This window comes from Rhamphochromis sp. 'chilingali' (assembly GCF_963969265.1).
Source record: "Rhamphochromis sp. 'chilingali' genome assembly, chromosome: 3".
Classification (NCBI taxonomy): Eukaryota; Metazoa; Chordata; class Actinopteri; order Cichliformes; family Cichlidae; genus Rhamphochromis; species Rhamphochromis sp. 'chilingali'.
The window spans coordinates 39,494,717-39,516,979 of record NC_137931.1 but is presented as its reverse complement, the minus strand read 5'-3'; the positions used below and the strand labels follow the sequence as shown (position 1 = coordinate 39,516,979).

The following is a 22,263-nucleotide window of genomic DNA, read 5'->3' as shown; positions in this document are numbered from 1 at the left end:
CCCCACATAGAGGTTCAAGGCCTCTCGGAGAGCTGGCAACACCATCGGGAACGTTCTGTCCTGTTACTGTTTCGCTCCGTTCCGCTTTCTCTGTCCATGCAGCAGAAGCAGAGACAAAGGGGCAAAAGCAAGTGGAGAACAAAAACAGAGAGGACAAGATTCTAGGAGTAAGTAATCCATGCCAAGAAAACTCCATTATTGAAAGCAGAGCAAGAGATGGAAGCCTCTCCAGAAATAGGAACCTTCTGTGGCTCCCATGAAACACATTTTGATTGTGAAGCACAGATTAAACCAACGCTAGTGTTATTTATTTCTTCCCATGACATCTGCCCAGTTACATTATCTTCAGCTTATTTCAAAAGTACATCATGTATTCTACATTAAACACCATCAGTGGTTCCACATTCAGACTGAAATCAATCTTTCATAACAGCTAACTTTTGAAAATCCATGGTTATTAAGTTTAATGACACAACATGTTTAGGGGATTATATGTCCTATTGAACACAATATTCCTGTGGTGGATTGATAGTAATTTAATATGTGCTGTGGAAAAAAAAACCCTTGGGAAATTTGAAAATGCAAAAATGATTGATTATCTAACTTGGGTGATCGCAAAGACTTAGTCAGCTTTCACTGATTTGCGTGAATAAATGTCTACAAAAACATCTTGATTTACTGCAGACGCTAGCAGAAACAATTATACAAAACAGGGCAACTTAGACCATGCATAAGCAGTCGAATGTGGACTGGCCTTTATGTCTGGCCAGTATAATATTTTGTTTGTACAGTCTTTGTGCTCTAATTATGTCTGTGGTTACTTAATAATCCACTCACTGCAGGAGAGTGACCAATAGCTCTCTGTTATGTAACACACTTTTAGGAATATTTTGGTACTATTTCTGAGCTGAGTCATTAGCACTATAATGTCTGTGTGCTCAATATAAAGCTGCAGGGGTGTTCAGTATGTAGGAAAAACATCTGTATTATTATATCTTTAGTGTAAACGGACAATTCTGAATCAGCAGGTTCAGACTAGTCTCCCAACCTGGTTAGCCTCCAGATTTATTTCTATTTCTGTTTATTTATTAGGGACAATGCAGTTTGAGCTAGTTCCAAAAAAGAGCATGAAACTGACGTGCTGCACTTAACTTTTATTTCTAAAGCTAATTTCCAACCCTTGTTGGGCTTTTACATTCTTAAATGCACAAACAAGATTTACAGCATTCAGTGACATAAAAGCACAATAAACTATTAACACAAAACTACAACAAATACACATTAGAAAATGAGTCATATAAAGGGAACGTTCAAGTATTGTTACTGTGTTTACTTTTTTGGTAAATAACGTGTTGCTGCAAATGTAACATTAAGTGCATAGATCAACTGTTTTGTACAGAAGTAACGGCTCAGCCTGGAACATTATAAACAAATCACTGACTGAAGACAGTAAAGCAGAACTGGAATCTGGACCCTGTGATTGTGGTTGTGTTCACTTACTGACCCGCTGAAGTGCATTTGAACCGGGCAGTTCATTCCACATTTTGGTTACAATTTTGGAAAAGCCAGACATTTACATTTTGTAATATACAGACCTTACCTTTTGTGGATATTGGCGTTATCTCCTCCATAAAGTAACCAAAAAGAAGCTCGCACAGCTCCCCCTAAGTGGTGCCTTGAGCCAACCAAAAGCTGGGTCACCATTCTCCTCTTTGCCATCTGTGCTGTGGAGCTGGCCTTAGCTTGCAGGTGCTTGCAGGTGCTTCATTAACTCTGAAGTAAAGCGCATTACAGTTGACGGAAATGTGCTATCACCAGATATAACTGCATTTCACTCCAGTGGGTTTGATACTTTACAGCTACAAATTCAAGATAATGGAGAAATCACATTGCAAATATACTTTTACTAGCTGAGCTACTAGCGTACAAAGACAGGATTGGGTGCCTTCCTCTTATACTGCCAATAAGTACAAGCAATTAAGAACAAATTCCCTTTTCATGTGCTCAGCTTTTAACAGTAACAGACTGCGTTTGATCACTTCACTTGCAAAACTAACATCTCGCATTACTTGTTGCAATAAAAATAATCTCAGTACATTTTTCCCAACACTGAATCTGACCAACATGATCAATTACACTTGGACAAGCTGAATAAACTATTCAGAAAGTAACTATAAATCTTTGAACTAATGGAATCTGATAATTCTTGCATTTAGCTATCAGCAGCCACCACAAAAAATAGAAGCATAAAGAGAATGCTAACCAGGTCCAGAAGAAACAACACCCACCTGTCATCATCACTAAAGCTTTTTATATTTATTGTTTAATACATTTTTCAAAAATTAAGCATAATAAACAGCATATTGTGAATTTACAATTGCAGTTATATGCCTGGATATTTTTTGGTTGTGCACCGCGGTTTCCTGGCGTCTGTACAGGAAGACTCCAGGTTATTAGACTACTGTAACTGCAGCCTTTAATTTCATAATAAGCTTACATACAAGTGGTTCTTTTTATTTCCACTCTCCGCAATAAAGTGAATAAACATGCGTCTCCAAATGTCAAGCTATATATTTAATGCTTTGGGGATTAACACCATTTCCTGTAAAGGTGCCAGCATCATTTGCATGTTATTAGACCTACAAAGGTACACATATAGCAAACTTGCTGTTATAATAGGAAACCTATGCAGAGTCAATTTACACATGTTAAACAAAAGAGAGAACTTCAATCGCAAATACTACCATTAAAAAATAATTTGACTGGGATTTTATTGGTGTCTTTGTTGGTTGTGATGTTTGTAAAGGCCAAGCAGGCACCAACTACATCCATTTTTAAAGGTGAACCACTTAACTGACACTTAATTGAATCCTACATATTAGCTCTAATCATAGAAATACAACTAAAGAGTTGCCTTCAGCTATAGAAACCAAATAAGGGAATGATTATTGGAACATTTAAGTTGTGCGATTCTCTTGATATAGTTAGGAAAGATTCAATAACAGTGTTTCCAACATGAAATGTAAAGATGAAAGCTACAAATTATTGCTGTTATTTACTGTGTTATGTTTAACATGAATGCAATAGAAAGTGCTGCATATCCTTTACAGATGTTCTTTTTTATTAAAACACACTTTGATATCTTCTTCAGAATTGTAAAAAAAAGCCACAAAATGGAAACATTATTGGAAGATATTTGTTTTATCCACATGGAATCTGGATTCAATCAGAATCAAATTCTTGTTTGTTGGTACACTGAAAGAGAATCAATCAAACTTCAATCTGATTGCTTAATAATAAACTTAGTCATTAGTTAAAAGACTTAAATTCCACGAGTGTATGTGAGCATATATTGTATATTTGTGCATGATTTTTTTTAATTTATTTATTTTTTGTTAGAGGCAGGGTGGTATTTAAACTGGCTTAGCAAAGGCATAGCCAAGAACATAAACAAATAGTGGAGCGGTTCATGTTGTGCTTTTTTTCAGCCAAATAATAAGCTCTCACGAAATACACCAGAGGTGAACTCACCCCATATCTCCCCTCTTTTTCTTCCCTCTGTAAACTTGCTTGCTCTCATTTTGACTCTTAATTCAGTAATGAATGCTTAACTAATTCAACACAGATTGAGCAACATGACATAATCTGATTTTTTGACTTTTTTTCGTGTGTGTGTGTGTTTATGTGTGTGTGATCTGGACCCAGAGGCTGTTTGTCTGACTTCACTCTATCGTGGCTTAACTTGACCCAAAATATAATTTAATTTAAAACATTCGAGCAATAATTTCACGGCACAAATATGGCTCCAATGAAACCTAATTCTCCAATCCCAAAGGTGCGTACAGTAAGGGTGAGCTGAACCTTCAGTGGTGTTCAAATTCTCACTCTCTCTCTCTCTCTCTCTCTCACACACACACACACACACACACACACACACACACACACACACACACACACACGCCTATCAAAAAGTGTGTGGAGGATTATGGCTCAGACTTTGCCAGAGCTTTTCCTGCTCAACATGAAACTGTCAGAATGTATCTGTCAGCACAAACTTTAATGTCAAACCTATTGTTGAGTAATTATGGATCCCACTGGGGTTTTTGGGCTGAAGCTGGCGCTCTTGTTGTTAATGTAGTGACTCCTGCTGGTCAGTCTCGATGCCCATACAGAATTAGGTGGACACTAAGGGAATGGGTTTTCTTTAACAAGATCTTCTCTGCTGAGTTAGTTCTAGTTTGGTGACTACATTTGGGTTTGTATGAAAACTGCAGTGTTATGTAACTAAAGTTGTAAAGGTTGTAACTTATTTTGATGGAAGCTCAAGGAAACATTCAAAAGGTTCAGTCCAACCAATAATTGCTTAAAAAATTTAACCCAGAATCACAAATATGAACCTATTGGACAGTGAGGAAAAATAAAGAAATAACTCAAGTTATGAACATCTGATATTTTATCGCGGAACAAACTGGTGGGCCATTCAATTTACAGGTAGATTTTCAAAAAAGAAGGGTGGAAATCTTGAAGCTGTTTAATTGATGTCTGACATACCCTGTTTTATAATGGCCTTACCGCAGAATCAAATTTCCTCACATGCCATATGTGACGTGCATGCATGCATGCATGCATGTCCTCATGCAGGCTTGTGTTTACATGTTTGTGCCTTTGTGTGCTTGTAGGTTTAAAACAGGAAATTGGAGGGGGGAAAGCATTTTAGTAGATCCTGTTTAAGGAGACCACTGACCACAGGCAGACCACAGCGTGAGAGGAATATGACCACAGGCTGCACGGTGAACCAGAAGAAATTAGAGCAGGTCAGACACCCAGCACTGTAGCACAATAGGATGGTTAAAATGGGCAGTGAATGTATAAGCATAAAGGAGCTTAGTGGTGCATAATATTTGATTTTATAAACAATTAAATGTGGAAACCTAGGCAGATAGTAGATTTTCTGTTCTCTCTTATGAAAACAATAATTATTTCACTTTTCATTTCACTCAAGGTCATTAGCTTCCAGACAGATAAGCAAGGTCAAGATGGTATCCTATCTGCTCTCCCGTTTCTGGGAGAGCAGAAATTCAAGGATTACTCAACTCTTTTTTGTATTAAAATTTAACTATAAAACATGATTCACATATGAGTCATGTATTACTTTTTCAGTTCTAGTCCTCACAAGTTTGTACTGAAAGCAAAAAAAAAAGACAAGAAAAAGTGACAGGAAAAAAAAAACAGAGAGTGATGGTAAAGAGGGGGGTGGCAAGATTCTCAGGAAATTAAGACACAAGCAAGAGTGGCCTGTGGAGAGAGAGAGGCAGATGATGGAGAAAAGGGGATTGAGAATATGAAGAGGAGGGAGGCTCAAATCAAAACCACATGTAGGCTGAATCTCCAGTATTGTTCCCAACTAAAACCAGCTGGTCGCTCTTGGCTTATCCATCAAAATAAACATTCCCCCGATTGCCACGAGCTACACAGGCCTGTTAGTTATTAAAGTTTAGAGTTTTCTTACACCCTGCAGCCACACTTGCTCAATAAAAGCACACACAAACAAGCCTCCATAAATACGTACGCAAGAAACACTATAATTTTCAAAACAATCACAAGGTGCGATGAGATTATTCAATCATATACACATATTATATCCAGACAAGGACTTATGTTTGCTCCACATTTGCCTCTTTTTTTAATATATATTCAACCTGGGTTCATTGGCTCAAGGACAAAGCATTCTGAAACAATTACTTCAGGACTACTGAAGATGAATCAGAGATTTGTTTTGCTCTTTGCTGGCGTCATGGCTGTGATTAAGGTTCTCATCAATTTACAAACCGCACTTCAAGTCCATTAAAGGTTTCCTTCTGCTGAAAATGTCAAAGGTCTATGTTCGGTAAGGACGCCAAGTGACCTGTTGCTAGTGAGGGGAGTGCTTCAAAAGTCAATCAGCGAGCGGCCGGTAGCTTTTGATTCGCAGGAACTCCACTGAGAGATAAGGGGGTAATTTATGAATAGTGGCAGCTACTTTCATGCCTTGTTTTATTTCTCTTAATGAGTTCTCTTGGTTCTAACACGCACTGCTTAAAAGGGCTGTGTTAGGCTGCTTCTAATTCACCAGTTCACTGAACAGTAACAGTCAAGATCCTTCTAGAAGCAAGTCCTACCACTCAGCACTTATTTGGAAAGGAAAGAGCCGTGCATTTCATTTTAATGGACAACAAGACATAAATGCATTCAGACAAACATCTTTTTGAAAGTGATTTAAGAAGTTTGTTGTCTTTGCCCTAAATGTAAATATTTTTTCAAGAATGTATGTACTTCTACTATGCATTTGCAAAGTTGATTGACAGTAAACTTACTCACCCAAATCTTTACTATAAGTATTTTTGATGGCTACCACACAGTTTAAACTGTCATAAACCTTTGCTGTTCAGCTTGCAGTGCAACATCATGAATGGCTCACATGTTTTCTGGCTGCATACTTGCATTAAAAATAGATCAGACACTAAGCTACAAGAATTTTGTCAAACTTTTGTAGGCATTTTACTGCAAATTAAAACAATGCATTTGCATCTGGAATAAACTCACAGAAGGACTGAATGTCCTGTCTCTAGAAATAAAATGCATCATTTTATACATTGTTATATGGAGAACATATATGGGATTCCAGCTGTAAATATGAGTCACTATGCATACTGCTAGCATATCTGGTTACAAAATAAACACACCTTCATTCACAGTGAACCAGTCAAGTGCAACACACAGAATAACTTACATATATGACTGTCATCACCAAGAGACTGTTCACAAAGAAAAAGATAAGGTAGGATGCAGAAAGATAAACTAAAGGTGCACAGAGTACAGAGAATCATTATAGGTAAGCAGGTATGCAAGTTGCAAGCAAATAGCATTAGGCAATAGGCAAAAAACAAAAAGGGGAAAAGAGAGGAGGGAAGTTGCTCTTTTTGTGAAGCAGCAGAGAATAGTTATGCTGTTGTCTGTCTGACTCTTTTGCCACTGTCTATTGTCTTACTATCCATGTGTTTCCTACCATCAAGCTCATATGTGTCAGACAGAGTTGTACTAACAGGACTGGGATTAACCCCTGCCAACAGACAAGAACATAAAGACTGGAAGGTTTGGGTGGCCTTGAGCAGTAATGTGGTGTCCTTCCTCTTCAAACTCAATCCACACATTAGCACTGTGTCTGATTCTGTTTCAGCCTTTTACAGATGAAGATGGACTGAATAACATCGATTGTGCATTTCTGTGTTTTCTGAACCGAACCTAGGGCCATTTCTGTTGCGCCACTGAGCTGCTCCATATCCCCCAGCAGGCTTTGCTGTAACCAGTGCCAAGAAAAACAACCCAGGCTTTAAACCTGGAGAGGCCATATCCTGAAGCCTCAAAGCTCTGTTCATGCGTGTGTGGCTGTTTGTGTGTTTTAGCAGGAAGCGATTGGATCAGCATGCAGATGAGTTTGAGTGAGCGTTCGGGCACCTATGCGCAGATGTGTTTGTGATGAAAACAAGATTGAATGCATGCAGGCACAATGTAATCAGAGTTAAAACACTTGTGTGCACATGTGTTTACTTCCATAAATAGTCCGTGATAATTTTGTGCTCTCTTTTTGTTGACGCGTTTTAACGAGAACTGTACATTCCTGAGTTCAGGCCAGGTTAACGCAGAAAGGTCCAGAAGTGATTATGTCACAGTTAAACAGACAAACTGCATCACATGATCAAGAAGCAGTAAAAATTCTCTCAGTCACATCTTTCCACTTAAATTTCTACATAGTAGATGCACAGTCAACACACTAGAAAGACAACCACTGTTTAGGTCTGTCTATAGAATGAGCTGCTCATTGTGCAATCATCAAAAAAACAGTGCTAAAACAATCACTGTATAGTTAACTGCAACTCAGCAATTATCTTATTGAGTCAATGTATTCTGCAGCAATTGTATCTTTTGTCTGAAGGTCATAACTAGTTTAGCAACTTTAATATTGAGAGCAGACCAATTTATCCTGCATAACAGATTCATATTCAGCTTGAACCCGTTAACACTTAACTGTTAAGCAACTTTACACCCTTTGTTCTATCATATTAGTCTCTGCTGCCTGGAAGCAAAGAAAGAAATCTTGTAGATCCCTCTTATAATCACACCCATGAAACAAAAGGAAAGAAAAGTTTGCCTGCTGAGATCTCCAAGAAGGTTACCGAATTCTTCTGCATGACCAAACTGAAACTACAAGAAAATTCGAAAAATACTGAGTGTGACTCTTTGATATCAAAGTTAACTTTGAAGTTAAAAGTCTTTTAGCTTTGTAAGAAAATACGTGTATAGATGTGGCATAACCTCAGCCCTCAGGGGTAGGTACTGAGAAGGAAAGGAAATCGAGCAGGGTGGCTGTAGCTCGGGTGGTATCGTGAGTTGGTACAATCCTCTGCCTCACCACGTATCAAAGTGTCCTTGAACATGACATTGAATCTCAAGTTGACGAGCATGTGTGCAGATGGGGAAGTGGGACATATATTGTAAAGCCCTTTATAGTGCTGCTAGGTTAAAAAGAGCGATGTAAGCGGAGGTCTTTTACTATTACAGAGATTCCCCATTGATTCCTTAACACAAACTGCTGACTGTTCTCTTTCTGGGACAAACTGTCTCCTACTCGCTTGTTGCTTTCCTGTTGCTTCAATAAAAGACTCAACAGTTTTACTCAGGATGCAGAGTTCACTGACAGATCTCTTGAGCTGTCTCTTTTCTCCCTTTAAGATTTCCACTCCAAACCAAATGAACTACCGGGTGGGAGTATATCAAATTTATACATCTGATGATTTTCTCAATGGCAGAAACATGCTTTCATCAGTAGGAGTATTTCTCTATAGCAAGCTCACCTCTGCAAATGAGCTCAGGGACTTTGGAAAGCCTGTGTTGTAAGATTTTAACAAAGTAGTGGGATTGTTTCCTGTAAGCTTCCTGCTGTACTTCAAAGGTAACTCTGGTTAGGGAAATATCTTAGATATAAACTGCAGCTGTGGAAGTGGACTTGACTCCCCACACACGCTGCATCCCTCTGTGTGGCAGAAACTCCTGCAAACTTTTCATTCATTTACATGACGGGAAGATTGATTATATCTATTTTGATATCAAAAGTGTTTTCAAACTGATTGAACAAATATGCAGAAGAAAATGGATGGATTTATTATCCATAAAGAGAAAGTATAAACAAAATGGTAAAAAAGTAATGGTCACTCATTAAAGGAATGCTCAATGTAGAACAGCAACCATGCCACTTTAGTCTGTCCGGCAATAAAGCTCCATTTGTAACACTGAGGATTTCACAGCACATTACAGCTGTGCAAAGGAAATTTCACAATTCTTGATACCAAAATCAGTAGATGATAGAAAATGAACTTTTTAACAAATGTAAATATGCCAGATTATAGCCTTTGGCTAATTTCCATCTGCAGACCCTCTGGCAGGTTGGTGTAACACAGAAGTTAGTAAAAACATACAGAGACACTATTTACAGACCATGTATATAGAGAAAAGGACAGAAACAGTGATCACATCATATTAGAACAAACAATGACAACAAGAATGGACAACAGAGGACAATATCAGTTATACTGGATAAACCCCAATATTGCACATGCCCTGAATGTCCTGATATTTCACTGACCAATTACACCAATAACTGTTTCCCTTTTTGTAACGCACTAACTCTATTTCACGTCCACCATATAATCATGATTATGACCAACATTGTATTTTTGTAAGAATTACGCTGTGTTCCAGTTACCATGGAACTTGGATCTCGAGTAAGTCAGTAAGTCAAAGTAAGTCAAAAATGCACAACAGTGGCAGCACAGACTAAAAGTTTACAGTTTTACAACCATTTATGTTCAGTGCCGCCATCTTGGATTGCCAACTGGTTTTGTTGGTCTGCTACAACTTTCTGAATGGGAAATCAAAGTTGAGGGGGTGTGCCACAAAATAATTCTGTCTGATTTGATCTGACTCTGGCAATAAAAAAGATCACATGAAGTAATGCATTAAAATATAAAATGCTTGATGTTAGCCAACATAATGTTATTGTGGCTAACATGACAAATTATCCAAATTACAACATTTACTCTAACTATTAGCTGGATTAAGTTCATGCCAAACATCTCTACTGGATTAAAGTCTGGACTTTGACTTGAGCACTCCAAAATCATCATGGACTTGCTGGTGGGTTTCTAATCATTGTCCTGCTGCTTAATCCATGTCCATGTCCTTGAGCTTCAGGATGTGAACTGATAGTCAGACACTCTCCTTCAGGATTTTTTGGTAGAGAGCAGAATTCAGAGTTCCATCAGTTTTTGCAAGTCACCCAGGTCCTGAAGCATCAAAGCAGCCCCAGACCTTTACACATCCACCACCATGTTTGGGTGTTGACCATGATGTTCTTTTTATGAAATGCCATATGTGTTTTACACCAGATTTAACGAGACACAAATCTTTCAGAAAAGTCAACTTTTGTCTCATCAATCTAAAAGTCTTGAGGATTATCAAAACGTTTTTAGCAAATGTAAGAAAACCCTTTGTATACGTTTTGGTCAGCACTTGTTTTTGCCTTGGAACTCTCTTGACTATGCAATTTTTGAACGAGTCAGGCCTGTAGCTTTTCAGATGTCGTTTTGGCTTCTTTTATGACCTCCTGTATGAGTCGTTCATGTGCTATTGGAGTAACTTTGGTAGGCTGGCCACTCCTGGGAAGGTTCACTACTGTTCCAAGTTTTCTCCATTTGTGGCTTGTCATCATTTTTACTGGAGTCCCAAAGGGTTAGAACTAGCCCTTTCCAGACTCGTAGATGTCAGTGGCATCTTGAGTTTCTTTAGATCGTGGCATGCTGTTGTGCCTTTTGAGATATTTTAGCTTACTTCACTTTGTCAGTCAGTTTCTATTTAAGTGATTTCTTGATTCAACAGGTCTGGCAGTAATCAGGCCTGGGTGTGGCTGGTGAAAGTGAACTAGGTAGGTTTGGATATATTTTTTCTCCGTAATGAATGAAATGATCTTTTTAAAAATGGCATTTCATATTTACTTGAGTTATCTTAGTTTGATGATATGTTTTTATGATTTATTTATTATTGGATTCAGAAATTAACAGCTTATTTTTCCTAATTTCCTCTAAGAAAGCTTAGATATTGGGTTAGCTCTTAGCAGGACTACTCAAAAACCATAGACAGTTACTTCTGTACTTTTCTGGTTGATTAAAATTAATATCAGATTAAATAACAGGCAAAATGTCCAGTTTTTCATATGCTCATATCAAAAAACATACGATGTTGATTTTTTTCAAGACAATGTCCCAAACAAATGTGGCGCCAGACTTTTGATCTGGAGACTGGTGGAAAGGGGATTTTTCAGCCTTGGTGGGGGTATGTAGTCTTTGGCTGCTCTTGTTGATGTAGTGATGCTTTCATCACAACGCTGGCATGCTTTACAGAACGTGTGCTTCATAACCATAGTCAGATGATACCCTTTGTAATGATGTCCTGAAGTTTTAACACAATAATGCCACATGGCGAGAAACATGACTAAACACCATCCTACATATGTGTTCAAAATGACAGTCAGATGCTGGTGCACCCACCTTATCTTCCACTCCACATGTTGAGGTGATTAAATCTAATGGCCCTATTCTTATGTCGCATTAATGAGCAAAGCAAACTAAGTGTTACCTTCTTTGCGGGCTCCCTCTCAAGAGCCAGAGTGTAACAGGCCTCAGGCTGTATGTGATAAAATACTTGTCAGCTAGGGAGTCAACATGATTTCATATGTTGTTTTATAGTCTTTTCTCCCTATCTTCATGTCAGCACACACACACACATACACACATGGGGGGTAGCCAGTTGTCTTGGGCTTCCCAGCAGTGTGGTCCCAGTGGAGGTGTCAGCCAGTTAGGGGTCAGAACTGTGAGTGCTATTGAGGCTTTGTTGGTGATATACTTTGCCAAAGTGTGCTAATCTCACAGAAACACTGCCTCATAGTGTAAACACACCTGCGTCCTGTCATGATGCCAATTCTACTCCTCCTCCTTATTTTCCCTAAATGTTCATCTCCCTCCTCACATTCTTCACTATCCATTGTTCCACTTTTTATTAGTCCTTTTCTCCCATTCTGTTGATTTACTAAAGTTTTGTAAACTATACCAAAGTTATATTAAACTCACGCCTTTTATATGAACAGATGATTATACAGATCAGAGGTGAGAGTGTGAAGAGGGAAAAATATACATTTTGTTTGTAAATTTGTCATAGGAGATATGGGTATGTGCCTGTTGGTGTTGAACTCTTGTTGTCATAGAAAGCTGGTATTAACTTGCTATATACTCATCTCCTATGAGATAATCTGTTCACTGGGCACACAGTGTAATTATACACCATTATTCCTCCATCATGGTCTCTGCAGCATAACTGTATCATGTAATAAGGACTGTAACAGATAAATGAAAAGGGCTTCCAAACATGAGATAAGATACTGTACCACAGGGAGGTCAGAGGTCCCGATGAGGGCCGAACAGAAACCCCAGGATGAGGTTAAGATGAGGTCAGGATAATTTGGACCGGACACACGATCCAGCTGGAGGTCAGAGGTAACCTGATCACTGTGTCAGGATAGCTAAATGGGGGGTTGTTTTTCTGTCTAATATATCTCATCTGTCACATTCACACAGTGTGGGTATTTTTAAGTAATGAGTCAATACAAAATGCAGTTTTTAAATAATTTCATTTATTAGGGGGAAAAACATTATGCAAGTCTTGCCTCACAGCAAGAGTTCAATTCCACCATCAGGCCAGGGTCTTTCTGTGTAGAGTTTGCATGTTCTCCCCGTGTTTGTGTGGGTTCTCTCCGGATACTCCGGCTTCCTCCCACAGTCCAGAGACATGCAGTCAGTGGGGATAGGTTAATTGGAAACACCAAATTGCCCATAGGTGTGAATGCGAGAGTGAATGTGAGCGTAAATGGTTGTCTCTGTCTATGTGTTAGCCCTGCAACAGACTGGCGACCTGTCCAGGGTGTAGCCTGGACAGGCTCTGGCGTCCCCCGCAACCCTGAAGAGGATAAGCGGAGGCGAATGGATGGATACCTTGTTAAATCATAAATTAACTGTGATTTAAGACGTTTTTTTGGAAAGCTGAGTTCACTTTTGCTCAAGCCTGATTAATGTCAGACCTGCTGAAATAAGGAAATCACTTAAATAAAACCTGACTGAAAAAGTGAAGCAGGCTAAAAGATCTCAAAAAGCACCACATCATGCCACGATCTAAAGAAACTCAAGAACAGATGAGAAATGAATTCGATGACATCTGTCAGTCTGGAAATAGTTACAAAGCCATTTCTAAGCCTTTGGGAGTCCACTGAACCACACTGAGAGCCATTATCCACAAATGGATAAAATCAGGAACAGCAATCAGGAATCCCTCACTTAGCTCAGTTAAGATCAGTGCTCGTGATTCAACAATAAGAAAGAAACTGGGAAAAAATGGCCTCCATGGGAGAGCTCCAATGTGAAAACCACTGCCGACCAAAAAGAACATAAAGGCTCGTCTGACATTTATTAATAAATATTTTGATGAACTTAAAGACTTTTAGACAGATGTGTCACGGTCCCCGTGTCTCTCTGGTTGGCTCACGCTGGCTACAGGTTTTGTTGTTGTTGTTGTTCGTTTTTGTTTTCTTTGTCTCTCCTCCTCCTCTCTGCCTGGATGGAGCTCGTTACGGGCTCTCGCTCTTGGCCCACGCACCTGTGTGATTGTGTCCACCTGCTGCTGATCTGGCTGATTTCCCCAGCTGCTATTTAAGGCAGTGGCACAGAGCAGCTCACCGCTGGAACGTTGAACCTCCTGAGTTCGTGCTCTTGGCATTTTCAAAAGAATCCACTGTATGTATTTTGCTGTGGAACTAACGTTAACTTCTGTGCGTAGATATCCCTCTTCTGGACCAAATCACGGGACCTGCCCGGGTGTGGCAGCGTGTGTGGAGTTTTGGAGCGAGTGAGGCTGAAGAGGAGTGCGTGTGTGCGGAGGAGCTGTGGCGGTGACTGTGGGGAAGAGGAAGCGTGTGTGTGGATTTCCCCCCCTCCTTCTCTCCCTGGAGCCCTGGACCTCCCTCCCAACTCACTGTGCATATATATAGCACTGAGGTGATCCTTGTTGTAAATAAATCTCCTTTTGTTCTCTTAGAAAGAACTGTCTGCGCGTGAGTCCGTTCAGTAGCCATGACAAGATGAGACAAAAGTTGACCTTTCTTAAAGGTTTGTGTCCTTTTCCATCTCGCATTGAACTAACCTGGCATTTCATTAAAAAGAACATCATACCGACAGTCAAATCTTGTGGTGATACTGTGCTATACTGAACTTTCATGACTTGGAGAACTGCTATAATTGATGGAACCATTAATTCTGCTGTCTACCAGAAAATCCTGAAAGAAAATGCCCGGCCATCAGTTCCTGCTCTCAGGTTTTGAAGTGGCCTATAAAGTCCAGACTTAAACCTGATTGAGATGCTTTGGCATGACCTTCAACTGGCCGTTCATGCTAAAAAACCATCCTGTGTGCCTGAGAAAAACAAATCAGCAAGGAATGTGAAAGACTCATTGTCACTTATCTGCAGAGATGGGCAGTAACAGTACAGTTACTTGTAACTGTAATCTGATTACTTTTTCAAGTAACGAGTAAAGTAAGGGATTACTATTCCATAAGCGTGCTGCGTTACTAAAACTATGATTTTTGATTTTTTTTTTTTTTTTTTTTTTTTTTTGCGAGAGTGTCTCATGACAATGACGTAAGCGAGTGCGATGTTTGTGGCAACAGCCGTGTGAAGATCAACAATGGATAATATATCGAGTGCTGGAGAGCTTATGGCCGTGCAGCATTTAAAGCATGGAAGTACTGACCTTACTTTGAGTTTGATTCCGTAAAAAGTGACAAAAACATTAGCGTCCTCTGTTCACTGCGTGGGAAGAAAACTTCTTTTTACAGCGAAAAACCCACCCCCCCTAAACTTCCAAGCAAGCACCAAGTACGCTGCCACGGGAATGTGAAATTCACCGAGAAACTCGCGGATTCTTCCACTGACCGCTGCGGCACATCTGCACCAGGGCAAACATCCACCTGCCCCACTCCTGCTATACAGGTGAAAATAGAGCAACAGGACTGCTAGTCTTTGATTTTATTTATTTTCTGCTGTGTTTCACTTGCATTTATTTGAAAGGGTGAGTGTAAACACAAAAAACTATTTTATTTTATGTGCTGGAATGTGCAGAAAATAGGTTTAAATGTTAAACAAATTTCTTCCAGTCAGAGAATGTTGCATATAATTAAATTTTTGCTTGATGCATAAAGTTAAAAGATTAAAACTAATAAAACAAGTTTTAAAAAGACTTTTCCATTTGATTACATTTTGTATGATGGATTATGTAGAAAAAGTAGAATTGGGCTGAAAGATCTATTGCTTTATTACCTATTCAGGTTGTAAATCATGTTTTTAAAAAGTAACTAAGTAATTAATTACTTTTGAAAATAAGTCATCAGTAAAGTAACAGGATTACTTTTTGGGCGAGGTAATCAGTAATTAGTTACTGATTACTTTTTTCAAGTAACTTGACCAGCACTGCTTATCAGAAACATTTACATTTTATTTCATTCCACAACCAGTTAGGGGGCAGTTACTTTTTCACATAAGGCCATGTAGGTTTGGAAAGGTTTTATCCCTTAATAAATCAAACTATTACTTGAAAACTGCATTTTGTATTTTTCTCAGGTTATGTTTGTCTAATTCTTGAAATTTTATTGATGGTCTGAAACACGTAAGTGTGACAAATTTCTTCCAGAAATCAGGAAGAAGGCAAATACTTTTCTTTTTTTACAGCACTGAGTCTGTGCAGACAACACAAAAGGTTGACAAGTGAATAAGCTCCATCATCTGGCTCATTTCTAACCTCCTAAATCTCTTTAAAAAATGGGTGTAGTTTAAACTTCACTTTTAAAAAGTTATAGCTACATTAGGCTATGAGTGAAATGACGGGAGGTCTAGATTATATGCAGATAAATCTGCAGGTAAGACGGCCACATGTGCCCTAAGTTTGTGTGGCTTCATTGCATCAATACAAACACATTCATCATTATTATTATAGGATCTTGAAACATTTCTGAACTCCAATGACAACCTTCTGAATAAGCCAAGTTAGTGATCTAGTGCTGTGGTGCTGTCATTAGCTCTTACACAAGAACTGATGGATTGAAGTGACCTTGGGATTGAGTCTCCATAAACCTGCTGAGTAGGGTTGAATTACATTTGTAATAGAGACAAAAGACAAAATAAATAACACACATGTGCTCTTGGAAAGGTTACACAAGTTATGTAAGCTAATAAATACAGAAATAGTGCTTTCTTTATGAGATCATTCTGACAAGAACTAATCCACACAATGAGATCTAGATAACCAGGAACATCCCTCAGTTATTGTTGCATGGAAAAAAAACTCATCCAAACTTTTCCAACAAAGGCACATGATACCATGTATGTTATTTTTTTAGCCAGTATATGGTTAAATCAAAAACAAAACCTTTTAAGTTGTGAAATAATTCTTATTCCCTTTTTCCAGTCATGTTTGTTTAGTGATATTATCAGGTAGTCCATGTGGTTGCCTGCATTTGTGAATTACCATTGGAAATTACAGGAGGGGGGGGGCATTGTTGCTGTGATGGCATCAGCCACACATGGGTAAAATCAGTCCATACATTCACCTCATTAGTTTCGTTTGCAGTTATTTCAGTAATATGTCTTCACTTAAACCTAACTGTGATACTATGAAGCACGCACATAATAGTATTGTGTGGTTTTTAAAAAAAAAAAAATTTGTTATATTAATTATGTTTCTGTTTCTTTGAGTTACCTGGTTTGGGGAGGTGGCTGTTTCCTGTCTGGGCAGAAGGTGTGGCCAAGGGCTGAGGACTTTGAAAACACAATGCCTGCTCAGCAGCAGACCAACCAAGTGCTTGTCAGTGTTTTAGGTTTAGTTATGTTATTTTGTGCTTAGTTAGTATTTGTTTTGGTTTTGTTTCCCCCTATTGTGTGTAAATGGTTTGGCCAATAAAAGTTACCCTCCTGTGTCTTTATTTTTTAGGTCAGTTTGTGAGTTAAGTTGTGTCTTCTTTGTTTGGTTAAGTTTCTGGAAGTTCACAGAGTTATATTTAGTTGACCTCTTTTATCGGCCCGCTAATTATATTTTGGACTTTATCTTTTTAAACTTTTTGGGGGGTTAAAATTTTTAAAAAGCCCATTTTAAAAACATTTTTCCTGTGTCCTCTATGCCTTTGCTGCTTGGTCCCTCACATTTGCCCACTCCAGGATTAAACACTCATTGCCAAAAGTTTAGTCACCAGGGAGGTGACGTCGTGATACGTACTGTTGCAACATTTCCACGAATCAATACTCTAATGCCCTCAGTGGGAGATGTCTTATCAGTTGATGATAGGAAAGGATGAGTAATATATATACATGCTGGCTAATTGAGTAGGATCAATCAAAATAGTGGCCCTAGAGCCTGGAATAACTTCTGTAAGATCCACTGTATGTGTTTCTGTTATGTAGCTGCCTCTCCACTCTCTTTGCCTGCCTCATGTCTGACCTATGATAATGATCCATCTATGCCTCACCTCTGACCCCACAAATTTAAACCAGGTGTATGCAATGTGAGCGCTGAGGGGAAGCATGGTGGTGTTTGTGTGCATGGAGGACTCCTGCCTATGTTGAGTGACAGCGCTGAACTGCTGCTGGTACCAAAGGGCTGAGGTAGGGGTGCAAAGCTTGAAAAGAGGAGGGGAGACTTCTACTTTTCTCTTCTCTGTTTTTCCCAACTCACTAAAGAGTGAAAAAAAAGAACATATTTTACCAGCATTAAGAAAATTAAAGTAACAGATAGCAAACTGTGTTTAAACTCTTTCACCAGTATTTCAGTGGTTCTGGATGTACACACAAAAAAGGCCAGATGCCTTGCACAGGGTTATAATTTCCAGGGTTCAGGTGCTGGTCTTGCCCTCTTTGACACACGGGGCACCAGGTAAACAACCTGCTGATAGGAAATCCTGTCTGTCAAACACCAGCAAGGCAGTGACGTCAGACTCCTGACCCCAGAGTCACAGCTTCCCCCCCTCCACCCAAAACAACAAGAAGAACTGTCCTGTCCCACCCCACTCCACCCCAACACACACACACACACACACACACACACACACACTAAAAAACTACAAATATGAGGCATTTGATGGAGGTGCTTCTAAAATAGAAGATTCCAGCTGCTTTCTAGAGCTATGAATATAGATCTTACTTGACAGGATTAATGATACGCTGGTGTTGGCAAACTAATTAAATCCAGTTGAAATCAATAATTAATGACAGTGTAATAAAAAGACATTACAGTAATAAACAGATAAAGCCAATGAATCTCTATAAGCCAGCACTTGGTGACACCAAAAGGAACAAAAGGAAACCTCTGACAGAATTGTACTTAGGGAGTCTGATTGGGGAGGGGACAGCAAAGAAAGAAAATGAAATCATAGAGAGACAATAAATAGTATAACATTAATCTGCAGAGATTTCAACAGAACAGTACTGGAAGAGAGAGCACAGAGCTGTAAAACCACCAGAGAGCTGTGAGATAAGGTTAACGACTTGTTCGATCATGCCAAGAACAGAGTGATAAAAGAGTACAAGTGAAGAGAGTAGAGCAGAGGTGCTACAGAGAGCACAAGCAATATAATCACATGAATTAGTCCAAATGCAGTTTTTCATTATTATTAGCACTGTATAAAAAAATAAATTACTAATATTGAAAAATAGTGGTCATTTCGACTCAGCACCTGGGTTGAAATACCACAGAGAGTAAAAGATCTGGATGAACAGATCCCATAAGATGACTTAGTTTCTTCCTTTTTCCGCAAAGATTATTTTCAAGTAACGACTTGTCTGCCAAACCTGACACTATTTTCCTTATCCCTAGACATGAACCACAATCTGTGATCTGGCAAATCCTCCTTCCAAGTCTCAGTCTCATAACAGATTTTAAAACAATGACAGCAGAGCTTTCAAACAATTTTCTATCAGCCCCACTGCCTGAAAGTGTGTAATAAGAGTAGAGGGTGCTATACTAAGACACTCAGGTGAAATACTGAACTAAGAGTATGCTACATGTTGCTGGAGTCTCCTGGTTGTGTTTCGCCCTCTGAAGCACAATGACTACCAGAACCTGGCAAACATTAGAAGAGTCAGAAAAAGCTGTTAACGCATGTTTCTGTTGTTAAGTCATTAGTCAGTCTTTCGTTGGCCAGGAAGGATCAAAGCCCAGGGGCCCTCTGTATTTATGAGAGTTGAGGTGTATGGTAGCCAATTGCTAGCTTTATGTGTGGCTGTGTTTATGTGCAAATAGGTTGTGTGTGTTTTTGTGTATATCTGGGTTCTTGCCTGGAGTTATCATACTGCTGTGGATGGAGGGGCTGGAGTCAGTGCTGCCACAGGATGTTATTTTCTCCAAAGGCTTGTATTAGTGCTGAAGTACTGATGTGCTCTGATCCACAGCCAGGCAAACAAAAACTGTGTGTATGTGAGGTGTGTGACAATGCCTGTGTGCTGGCCTTGCTTTTTGAAATGTGTTTAGTTTGGACTGACAAGTAAAACAGCAGATTGCCAGGGAATGAAACACTCCTATCTGGCTAGAAGAGGCCTAGTGGGGGTCTCAAGTAACTGATCTGAGTGCAGTGGGTGGTAGTAAATGGTTTGATCAAGAGGTCAGTTCGCTGGCTGGGGTCCTTTAGGGCCCAAACCGTGAGATTCGGTATTGTTTCAAATGCCAAGTGAAGCACAGCCTCAATGATGTGTCAAATTGGCTTTCTGAACTGATCTTCAAACAACAAACACACACAGAATAAACACACTTATTTCCTCTTCTCTCCTTTCCCTTTATCTGCACTCAAAGCCCCTGAGGGCTCTCTTCAAAGCAGACTTCTGCTGGTTCAACTCAAAAAGACTCCACACAGCAAAAGTGTTCTCCTTTCAGTCCGCCTTTCACTTCCCTTAATTTTCATTTTACCTCTGTCTGTTTCCCTACTGTCTGTGTCCCTCCTCATTTCCTCTCATCCCTGGTAGCAGACCATATGGTATTCTCATTCTGTATTCAATATGATAGTTGGTTGTGGGACTGTCACTCGGTTTTGAAGCAGACATCCGTATTAAGAGCAAAATGTGGTGCCTCCCTGGCTCCTACCGTTCTCTTTGACAGAGCAGATCTGTGATACCGGAAAACAAACTCACAAGCCTGCAACTCGAGCAGTGGACTGTGATGTCCTTTAATAAGCTGAGTGGGAGGTCAACTTAGAGTGGGTAGAAAGCAAGATGTTTTGAAATGACTTGAAGTGGTAAGAGGAAGGGACAAAGGATAGAGGCGATCAAGAAACAGAAGTTACAGTATCTTTAAGTACTGAATACTTGAATGTTGTCATTTTAAAGGCAGAAAAATACATGTACGTTTTTCATTGTCAACATATTCTGCATATACTTCCAACTTCTAAGAAAATACAAATCTACAAAGATGAAGTGTTCGTTTGAGTTGAATGAATGATTTTCCAGCAAACAGTACAGAGTATTTCCAAGTGTAGGACAATCAACAGCAAAATGCAACCATAAATATAAATCAATCGTGACTTTTCTCTTTTTGAGGCAAAGGCGGAAGCAGCATAACATTATGGTGCTGTAAAACATCTTAACATGGAGGCCCTGCTGGATGGTTGGGTCAACAAGGTGACACTGACAATGAAAACTGTATCCTGTGTCTTAAAACATCACTCAGCATAGATAGCTGGGGTAAGCAACATGTCTTTAGCATCATTGGACAAAAAAGAAATCCATGAAAACCTATCAGCATTTTGTAATTTAAGTGGTCTGAGAAGGAGACTATTGCACATCCTCTGGTCTCTACTTCCAGACATTGGAAAATTGCTTGCTACAGGAGATTTGGATCTTCTCAAAATAGATCAGACGAGTAGTATTTGTATTATAAGGAGTGAAAAAGACATTTTGGTGCAACAAATTTAGCAGAGAACCTTTACCCTGGAAAGCTATGTTTGATGGGCGCATGAATTGTGGGAAGTGAAAAGAGCTGTATTCCTACGGTGGCCCTGAGAGGCCAAACGGACTGCAACTTAAGAAAACAGCAGAAATAAGAAAATACTGCAAAAGCACACAAAACACAACGGAAATAAGAAAAAACAAAACAGAAATAGGAGACAATAACCCGACGGACCAGTTGCAGGAACCCAAAACATGGTAGGTGTGTTTTATCATGATTCATACAATTTCCATTGTCGTTTTTCCTATTTCCGTTGTGTTTTGTGTGCTTTTGCAGCGCTTTTTTTAATTGCTGGTGTTTTCTTAAGTTGCAGTCCGTTTGGCCCCTCAGGGCCATGCATGTTTAGCTAGCTCTATTTGCCTACTGGTTGCTGAGCAGGTCATGTAGAGTAAAAAGTTAAAGATGCTTGAAAAGTTCTGCAGAATTCAGAAAATCACAGCCCGGTAAACAGTGGCATTTAAAGACGGACTCAAATGAATTGCTAAAAGACAATTAATCCTAATCAAAGCATAACAAGCTATAATATGCACATACATACAAATTCATAAGATCCATATTCAATGGGTTCTTATAATCTTCATGTCCTCTTCCCTGTGAAGCTGCAGTCCCTCTGGGGAGGGTAGGAGACGGAATTGCTTCATCCATGCCAGACCGGTCCCCTGAGGTCCGCTTATCAGCGCCGCCAGCCTGGTGCATCCTAACCACTACAGATTCTTATTGTTGTACTACTACAAAGAGGGATGCTTTGGTGTTGGAAGACTGGAAGTGACAAATTTACCTGGACAAGTGCCACTTTCCACTGAAGAGAAACACATGTGTTCCTCTCTCTGACTTCAAATAAATGAGTGTGTTTTTGTGTATTTTCAGTACTTATGAGAGGGCTCAGTCTCTTCAAATGTGACCAGCCTTAACTGATGAAATCCCACGGCAATTTAATACAGCTTTACTCTGCTGTTGCTGCAACACCTCAACATAGGCATGGGGATCCCAAAGAGACCATTACATCATATCTATCCAAATTAAATGAACAGTTGCTAAAAGGTCTCAAGAGACACTTGGAGTCCAATGCTGTGGTCAGGACCAGAGGTTAC

General features: G+C 39.4%; 1 protein-coding gene across 1 annotated transcript in view; it reads left to right on the top strand.

Moving 5' to 3' along the window:
- Positions 1–21,889, top strand: part of LOC308394424 (uncharacterized protein) — a 39,844-nt gene extending 17,955 nt beyond the window's left edge. The window contains exon 2 of the transcript XR_013971210.1: positions 21,772–21,889. The gene's annotated coding sequence lies outside the window, so the exon portion shown is untranslated. The remainder of the gene's footprint in view (positions 1–21,771) is intronic.
- The last annotated feature ends 374 nt before the right edge of the window (positions 21,890–22,263 follow it).